At 47.1% G+C, this 8,779-nt stretch overlaps 1 pseudogene; it reads left to right on the top strand.

Annotated features, from left to right (window-relative positions):
* The first annotated feature begins 7,779 nt into the window (after positions 1–7,779).
* On the top strand, positions 7,780–8,354 carry LOC148511761 (small ribosomal subunit protein eS26 pseudogene; annotated as a pseudogene).
* The last annotated feature ends 425 nt before the right edge of the window (positions 8,355–8,779 follow it).

The raw sequence follows: 8,779 nt of genomic DNA, 5'->3' as shown, positions 1-8,779 counted from the left end.
TCTGCTGCTCCGCCGGCCTGTTCCTGCTGGCGATCTCTCTCCCTGTCTCTTGACGGCGCCTGCATCTTCTCCTCAGTCCCTGGCCCAGCGTCTCACATGTGGGTCCACCTATGGGCCTCCGGTCAATGGGCGCGGCCATCTCATTTCTCAGCCAAACAGCTTCCTGCACTTCCTATAAAAGGATCTCTTCAGCCCTCACAAGTTGCCAGTGCAACAAGTCTCTTAGTTATAAGTGAGCCTTCCCACTGAGCTCCATAGGTATTCACTACCACCATCTCTATACGTCTACCCAGCCGCTCCAAGTAGCTTCCACGCTACCACCATCTCTATACTGCTACCCAGCCGCTCCAAGTAGCTTCCATGCTACCACCATCTCCATACTGCTACCCAGCCACTCCAAGTAGCTTCCACGCTACCACCATCTCCATACTGTTACCCAGCCACTCCAAGTAGCTTCCACGCTACCACCATCTCTATATGGCTACCCAGCCGCTCCAAGTAGCTTCCACACTACCACCCTCTCCATACGGCTACCCAGCCGCTCCAAGTAGCGTCCGAGCTACCACCGCCACCTTACGGCTCCTTAGCTGCTCCCAGCAGCCCGTGCTGCCACCTTTACCATACGACTCCTAAGTCGCACCTAGCAGTCCGTGTTATACAAATCCTCTACCAGTCTTCTGCACCCTCTCATGCGGAGGAACTTCATCAAACCAAGTCTCCTCCAGCGAGCATCTGAGCTGAGTAACACAGGTCCAAGGCCCAGCCCGGGAACACAGCCCCAAAATCCCACGCTTGTGACACATCACAGTGGCTAATTTATGCACGCCCCTGTAACGGCGTCCAAAACTACTGACACCCCTGCGTTTCGCCACCCACCCCCCCGTCACCACCCCCAAACGCTCACTTCCTGTCAATCACTCTGCGATGGGTCTGCGTAGTGTGTGTGATCGCAGTGAGCCCTTCACGCACGCACATTGCAAATAATGCATACATATGCGCAGAATGCAACAATCGGCCGTCTGCGTGCGTAATCGCAGTTGTGATCGGTAATGAATCAGGCCCATAAACCGCAGATGACAAAATTGTCTTTGTAATACTTAGGGGCATATTTATAACAAACCACATTTATAGTGCAGATGTGATAAATATTTTACACGTATATTCATTACTTGTCAATTAATATTTGCATGCAAATTTACTATTTGTCTCTTGCCGGATTCCGATAAGAGCCCATCCTGGTGAACAGCTGGAAGCAGCGTGATAGTGTAACGCTATCACGCTGCCTCTCCTGGTTCACTTCCTCCACAGCCATCGGCCGGCGCATGTTTCACCGGGGGCCTACGGAGATGGATCTGGAGGATTCCTCTCCCCCAAGAATTTATGCAATAGTAGCCCACAGTAGGGGTGTTTTAAGAAAGGAGGGGGCCCGTTTGCAGCCTCAGTTTGGGCCCCATCTTCTCTGTCGGCGCGCTGAGCGCAGTAGATTCTGGCTTTATGCCAGAATCTACTGCGCATTCGCGGGTCTCCAGGAAAATGGCACCCGCGCCTATTTTCCCGGGGACATCTTTTCTGCGCATGCACAGGTCACCGGGGAAATGGCCGCCGCCATTTTCCCAGCGATTTTTTTGTTGCTTTGCAGCATCGGTCCGGCACTGCGTAGCACCACATCAGAGTCTGCGGAGAGCTAAGTATTTATTAACTATGGGTGCAGGGGTGTGTGGTGTGGGCCCCCTTGGACCCAGGGGCCCATGTGCACCACACACCTTGCACCCATTATAATGACGCCTATGGCCCACAGGCTACTATAGGGTAACGCGTTCCCGGAGCTTGGTAAATCCGGCAGCACAGCAGCCCCCTTAGAGACCTATGGGGTCTGTATTTGCGGTCAGAAGTTGAGAGACCGGCATATATCGGAGATATCTGCGATGCTTACTCTGTAGTACATTCAGGAGATTCTTAAAATTTGCTTGTACCCCCTGAAAACACTTCTTTTTGGAGGATATCCTGCAAATACTGAATGATAAATCGGTCCCATAATGACTGCTTGTGGTTTTCACCATTTGCAATGCACTCTCAATCACGTTTTTTTATACTCTAGCAAAGCAGTTATATAAATATTGTTGATTTTTTATTTATTTATTTATTTTTTATTGGGTGGAGAACATTTTTATTGTAGTAGAATATTGGAACACGTGTTTCATGGTGCGCTGTGATGGACACAGACAGGCCTCAGCAATTTGAGACCTACAATTTAATCATGTATAATAAGGTGTCATTAATCACAAGTGACCAGGGCTGTATAACCTCGGTGCTGTTTCATCGCATACACAGATTAACATATGTTTATTAGAGATGGGTGACCCTCCCGGTGTTGTTGTTCTGGTTGCACAGCCGTAGTCATGTTTTGGGGTTACTGTCATTTTGGATTCAGATAGATTTTATGAAAAAAAGGTATAAAAATCTTTTAAAAAATCATGTAATGTTCAGCTGTTTTATTGGCATTATTTACATCATTTACACTAATTAACAGTCTATGATATAATTGTTGCTTTACAATTCGCAACATTGAGCCTGATCCTGAGCTGGGAGTAATGCTGGGTACCAGGGCCGTAGCTAGGGTAGTGCGGCCGGTGCCATCGCACAGGGCACCACAGGGCAGGGGGCGCTGTTTAGGCATGTCACATTTCTGTTTTATTATCATTCTTGCTTGTAGCTTCCTCTTATTTCATCCCCAGCATCTCCTGGCCTCTCCTATCTCTTCCCTGGCCCTTCCCCATGAAGCCATGGCCCTTTTTTGGGTGCTTTATGTCCCTTTGACAAATGAGGGGGGCGCCAATGCTCTTTCTAGCACAGGGCACCAAAAAGTCTAGTTACGGCTCTGCTAGGTACACACTGGCAGATATATTGGCCAATCAATTGATCGGCCAATATATCTTGTGTGCATCGGCTAATGTGTACCAGCGATATGTCTGTGAATGACGTCGTTCACAGACATATCGTGTCGGCTGTTCTGCACAGCCGATGCTGCACAGCCAATGCCCAATATACCCGTACACTTGCAGTAAAGGGCGTGGGGCGCAACGCGCCCCCAGCCAGTGGGACCCGTGGCCAGATGACAGACGATGATTGTTCAGTGTGTATGAACAACCATCATCTGCCGATATATCTGTAAGGAGTGTACCCAGCTTAAGGACGGGATGTACTAAGCATCGCTACCACAATACGTACATCCCCCCTGACTTTGGGCACATACCGTGGTCATTACCATGGTATGTAGCAAGAATATTGCAAAAGATAGCTCCCCTGATAAGAGCTGTCCTTTGAGATGGCTCCGGACAGAGGGACTTCCAGGTTTAACACCCAGAAGTCACTCTGGCGTCCTTCTGCATTTGCGCAGAAGGCTGCGGCCACTGGGGGTTATGGGAGGGATCCGATCGTATTTCTCCCAGCCTGGATGGTCCTGATAAGAAGCCCATAGGCTTCTATTGGGTAACGCCACCTGAAGGTGGCATTACCCATAGGGACGAAGCACCGAAATGCGATAGTACATTTTGCGGAATGCAATAAAGCCCCCGAAAAACGTATTTTCGGGGGTTTTACCACATTTTTGCCATTAGTACATCTCGGGGCCTAAAGCAGTAAAGAGCCATTAACTTTGCATTTTGGTAAAACCATGTAACACTGCAGGTGGGGCAGGTATAAAATGTGCAGATAGATCTAGACATGGGAGGGATGTGTCTACAGTCAGCTCTATATTGCAGTATAAAAATAAAGCTGTCTGGCATTTGTGGGCTGCATGCAAAAGCAGCCCGTATGTACCCTGCATGCAAGCAGAAAGATAAAAATGTATTTGCAACCCTTTGTATTGCAGCATGGTTTGAGTAAGTCCAATTTTACTTGATCTTTTTTTCTTTACTCCCAACACAGGATCAATCCCATAATGAGATGTAACAATCTAGACGGTCGATTGTTGCGTGCCGCGCATGCGTATGCTTCGCAGTGCGTGAATGCCTCACTGTGATCGGAACTGCGATTGCAGTGAGTACGCAGACCCATCGCAGAGTGATTGACAGGAAGCACCGGTTGGTGGGTGGTGACGGGGGTGGGGGGTCGGAGAAACGCAGACGTGCCAGTGCGTTTGAATGCCGTTGCAGGGGCTATGGCATACGCAGCTTGAGCTCTCACTGCGTGCAGGAAAGTTAGCAATGTGCGAGTGGCTCCGATGTACTTCGATGTTACCGATGTTTTGGCTGGATTGCTCGGTATTACAGATGTGCGAGAGGGAAAGTGGGCATCTGCATGTTGTCTGTGTGAGTGCTGCGATTGCAATTATTAGCATACGTTTGCAGCAGACCTGCGTGTGCGATTGCAGCCACATTCACATCAGCGATCCTTGCTGAATCCGGCCCTTGGTCCGTACACGATCTCTACTAGTAGAAGTAATAGCTCTGCCAGCACTAGTACTGCGATACTCCTGTGCTCTGATCTGTGACAACAGCCGTATACTGCAGTGTTGCTTCAAACTAAATCAAATGACAAATAACAATATTTCTGTTCCAGCTGCCACGACAACAGGTACTCGCACAGTGAGGAGGGCCCTGATTCAGAGCGAGCGCTCTGGTCAGAGCGTTCAGCTCTGAATCAGGCCCACAGTGAGGAGGGGAACGCAGAGACTGCAGGATTGTGTCACCTTGCAAATCGGTCACTGGACACTATACTGTTTTATTTTTTTTGCTCTTGGTGTAATGAGCTTAATAAAATACCAATATTGTCATGATGAATATTAAGAAGTCTAATAGTAAAGATAGAAAACAATTTTTTTTTCCATTGCTCTCTGCCACCCCCGCCCCCCCCCCCAAAAAAAAAACAGACAACAACCCTGAACTGCTGCCTGGAGCAGCTGCTCCCATTTCCTCGTCAAAGGACCAACTCTAATTACAGCAATATATGCTGGCTTGCCTACCCTCCCGATTTGGTCGGGAGCCTCCCGAATATCGGGTGCCGCTCCCGACCCCCCCGGAAAGGCAGGCAAGCCTCCCGGCTGCCGCCTACCCCCCCAGACTACTAGTAGAAAACCCCGCTGCCGGGGGGCCCGCTGACGCGATTCGCGCTGAATTGCGTCATCGAGGCTCCGCCCCCTGCTTTACAATGCCTTTTTTCTGGCATTGTGAAGAGGGGGCGGGGCCACGATGATGCGATCGGGCGGTCACGCCCCCAAAACAGCATCACAGTCCGGCCACGCCCCCCACAGAATGCAGGCATTCAGCTCTCTCCCGGAAGGAGGGAGCTGAATGTCGGCAAGTATGAATATATGTGGCTTCTTGCAACAGAAGGTTTGTTCACTTTCCTGTTATGCCGCAACAAGATGTGTCCCAATGCGACTTCGATTAAAGTTTCTGAGGAATATTTATTGCATGATTTTGTCGGGCTACTAAAGATTACATTAGTATATCTGTGGTTCTCAGACTCGGTCCTCAGGACCCCACACAGGTCATGTTTTCCAGGTCACCCAGCAGGAGCACAGGTATATTCATTACTCGCTGACACTTTTTAAAAGATTCACAGGTGGAGCTAATTATATCACTTGCGATGCTGCGAGGAGACCTGGAAAACATGCAGTGTTTGGGTTCCTGAAGACAGAGTTTGAGAACCTGTGCATTAGTGTTTCTGTGGTGGGGCAATTTTTTATTTTTTGGTGAATTCTAGTGGTTAATATACATTACAATTGTACTGCTGTGAGGTTTTTCTAGACTGCTGGGAGTGATGCATGGAATTTGAGTCTCCCGGATGATACAGGAGTGTAGGGGTGAGGTTCAACTGTAAATACTGTAGCAAAACGTAAGGTGCTAAAATACTTGGTAAGGTGAGTCAGTATGCATACTCGTTCTCCTACCACATTTTATTTTAATTTATTTATTTATTAACGGTTTCTTATATAGCGCAACATATTCCGTTGCGCTTTAAAATTAGAATCATTAATAGAACAAAATTGGGTAATAACAGACTTACAATCTATAGGGAAATAGGCATTGATACACAAGGATAGGTGCTATATATTACATTTGGTCCAGCCAGAATGCAGAGTTTCTTGGTGGGCTGCATGATCCAGTCACACAGGAATGTCAGCCAAATGTCAGGAGGTATGGACTCTGAAAGGGGATAAAGTAGAAATGGAAGCTATGAAGGTTATGTGGGCGGTTCTGGAATCTGATAAGCTTGCCTGAAGAGCTGAGTTTTCAGGGAACACTTGAAGGTTTGGAGACTAGAGGAAAGTCTAATTGTGCATGGTAGGGCATTCCACAGAGTGGGTGCAGCCCGAAAAAAGTCCTGTAACCGTGAATGGGAGCCAGTAATGCGTGGGGATGAGAGACGCAGATCTTGTGCTGAGCGGGTAGGTCGGGTTGGGAGATATTTTGAGATGAGTGAAGAGATGTTTGTTGGTGTGGTTTGGTTAATAGCCTTATGTGTAAGTAAAAGTATTTGTATTGACTACGGTAGAAAACCGACAACCAATGGAGGGACTGACAGAGCAGAGCAGCAGACGATGAACATTTGACAAGGAAGATAAGCCTCGCAGCTGCATTCATAATGGATTGTAATGGCGAGAGTCTGTTTTTGAGAAGACCAGTAAGGAGACTATTGCAATAGTCAATGCGGGAAATAATGAGTGCATGGATTAGAGTTTCTGTAGTGTCTTGTGTGAGATATGGTTGAATTTTGGATATGTTCTTTAGATGTATGCATGATCTTTTGACAGATTGAATGTGGGGAACAAAGGACAGTTCAGAGTCAAGGATGACACCTAGGCAGCGAGCTTGTGGGTCAGGGTGGATTGTCGAGTTATCAACAGTGATAGAGAGATCAGGTTGGTAACTGTTATTGGCCGGTGGAAATATAATTAGTTCTGTTTTAGAAATATTAAGTTTGAGGTGGCGAGATGACATCCAAGATGAAATGGCAGAGAGACATTCAGTGACACGGACCAGCACAGATGGTGACAAATTTGTGGAGGATAGGTAGATTTGAGTATCATCAACATACAGATGGTACTGAAATCCAAAAGAGCAGATTAGTTTGCCAAGAGAGGTGGTATAGACTGAGAAAAGCAGAGTACCTAAGGCAGAGCCTTGCGGTATTCCATCTGATAGAGGTAACGAAGAGGAGGCAGAATCAGAAAAGCGAACAGTGAAAGAGCGATTAGAAAGGTAGGATGAGAACCAAAAAAGAGCAGCGTCCTTAAGACCTAGAGATTGTAGTGTTTGTATGAGAAGAGTGGTCAACAGTTTCAAAAACAGCAGAGAGATCTAGAAGAATTAGAAGTGAGTAATGACTTTTAGCCTTGGCAGTGACCAGACATTTCAACGTGTGCAGCCATTTCTCAGCCTTATGAAACACCGGCAGATTCAGTATGCAATTATTTTTGTAGATAAACCCAACAAAGTCCATGGCGAGAACAATTAAATTGTCACATAAGAGCCCAACGTACCTTTCTTTCCCGCCCCATTTATTTTAACTTTTATGGTTTTTTCCCCATAACTGCCACTCAGATTAGCTCCCTCTATGATGAGAGGACACCAGGAATGTCTTTATTATATGTGTAAGGTTTTTTGTGTTTGATTATGAATGCATTTTCCCACATAAAGATACTAATTGAATTGCCTTAAAAGTACAGAGATGAAATTTCCAGTGCCAAGAATAAAATACGTCTGTGGTGAAAAGACTCTTCGCCTATCCTACCGCAAAGCTATGGGCAACTTCTCCACGTTCTTCAAATCCAAGATGACCAAGAATAAGAGGAACAACGGGCGTGCTAAGATGGGCCGTGGACAATTCCAGCCTATCAGGTGTACCGACAGTGCTTGCTGTGTCCCAAAGGACAAGGCTATCAAGAAGATTGTGATCAGAAGCATTGTTGAGGCTGCAGCTGTCAGAAACATCTGTGAAGCTAGTGTCTATGGGCGATATTTAATAAAGCTTGGGGAGACATAAAATTGTGAAAGATTAAGTACCAACTAACTGTCAAACACAGCCTGTAAAGTGTCAGGAGCTGATTGGTTGGTACTTTATATTCCACAATTTTAATTCTCTCCAAGCTCTAATAAATCTTCTCCTTTGACTCCTATGCACTGCCCAAGCTGACTGTGAAACTGCAGTACTGTGCCAGCTGTGCCAGTATCAGCACGGTGGTCAGAAGCCGTTCCGGGGAAGCTTGTAAGGATCGCACACACCCACCTAGGTTCCGACATGTGGGTGCAACCCCGAGGACTTACTTTCAAACCAATGTAAGACCACCTGCAAAGAGTATAACATCCAATAAACCATTGAAAAAGCATGTCCACTCCTCCATGCTTTAGGTGGCTTGATATATCTCCCCGTACATGGTGGGATTATGTCAGCAGTAGAAGTATAAATATGCTGGTAAAGCAGTCTCTTTACACTTATACCGCCCACACCATTACGGGCGGGATGCATGGCGCTCGGGATGCGATGCATCCCGCCACCCTTCGCATGCAACGCCGGTATGCATGAAGAACACCGCAAAGGACCGCTCTCTCGGTAAGAGCGTCCCTTTGCGATGGAGGGACTTCCAGGTCTATGACCCAGATCAGCATGTGCTGGGCTGCCGACTGGTAAGAGGGAGGGGGTGGCGTCGGTATTTAGTACCCGCCTCCCCTATTGGCGCCCCTGACCCTACTGTACGCAATTATTTTTATCATCCAGCTATAGTAACATTTTGCAATGTCTTTCTCATTCTTAAAGTTTATTTTTGCAGGACAAT

The sequence above is a fragment of the Taudactylus pleione genome, unplaced genomic scaffold (assembly GCF_031769625.1).
Source record: "Taudactylus pleione unplaced genomic scaffold, aTauple2 ptg000292l, whole genome shotgun sequence".
In the NCBI taxonomy this organism is placed as follows: Eukaryota; Metazoa; Chordata; class Amphibia; order Anura; family Myobatrachidae; genus Taudactylus; species Taudactylus pleione.
The sequence above is the reverse complement of the archived record's forward strand: the minus strand, read 5'-3'. Positions and strand labels throughout refer to the sequence as shown.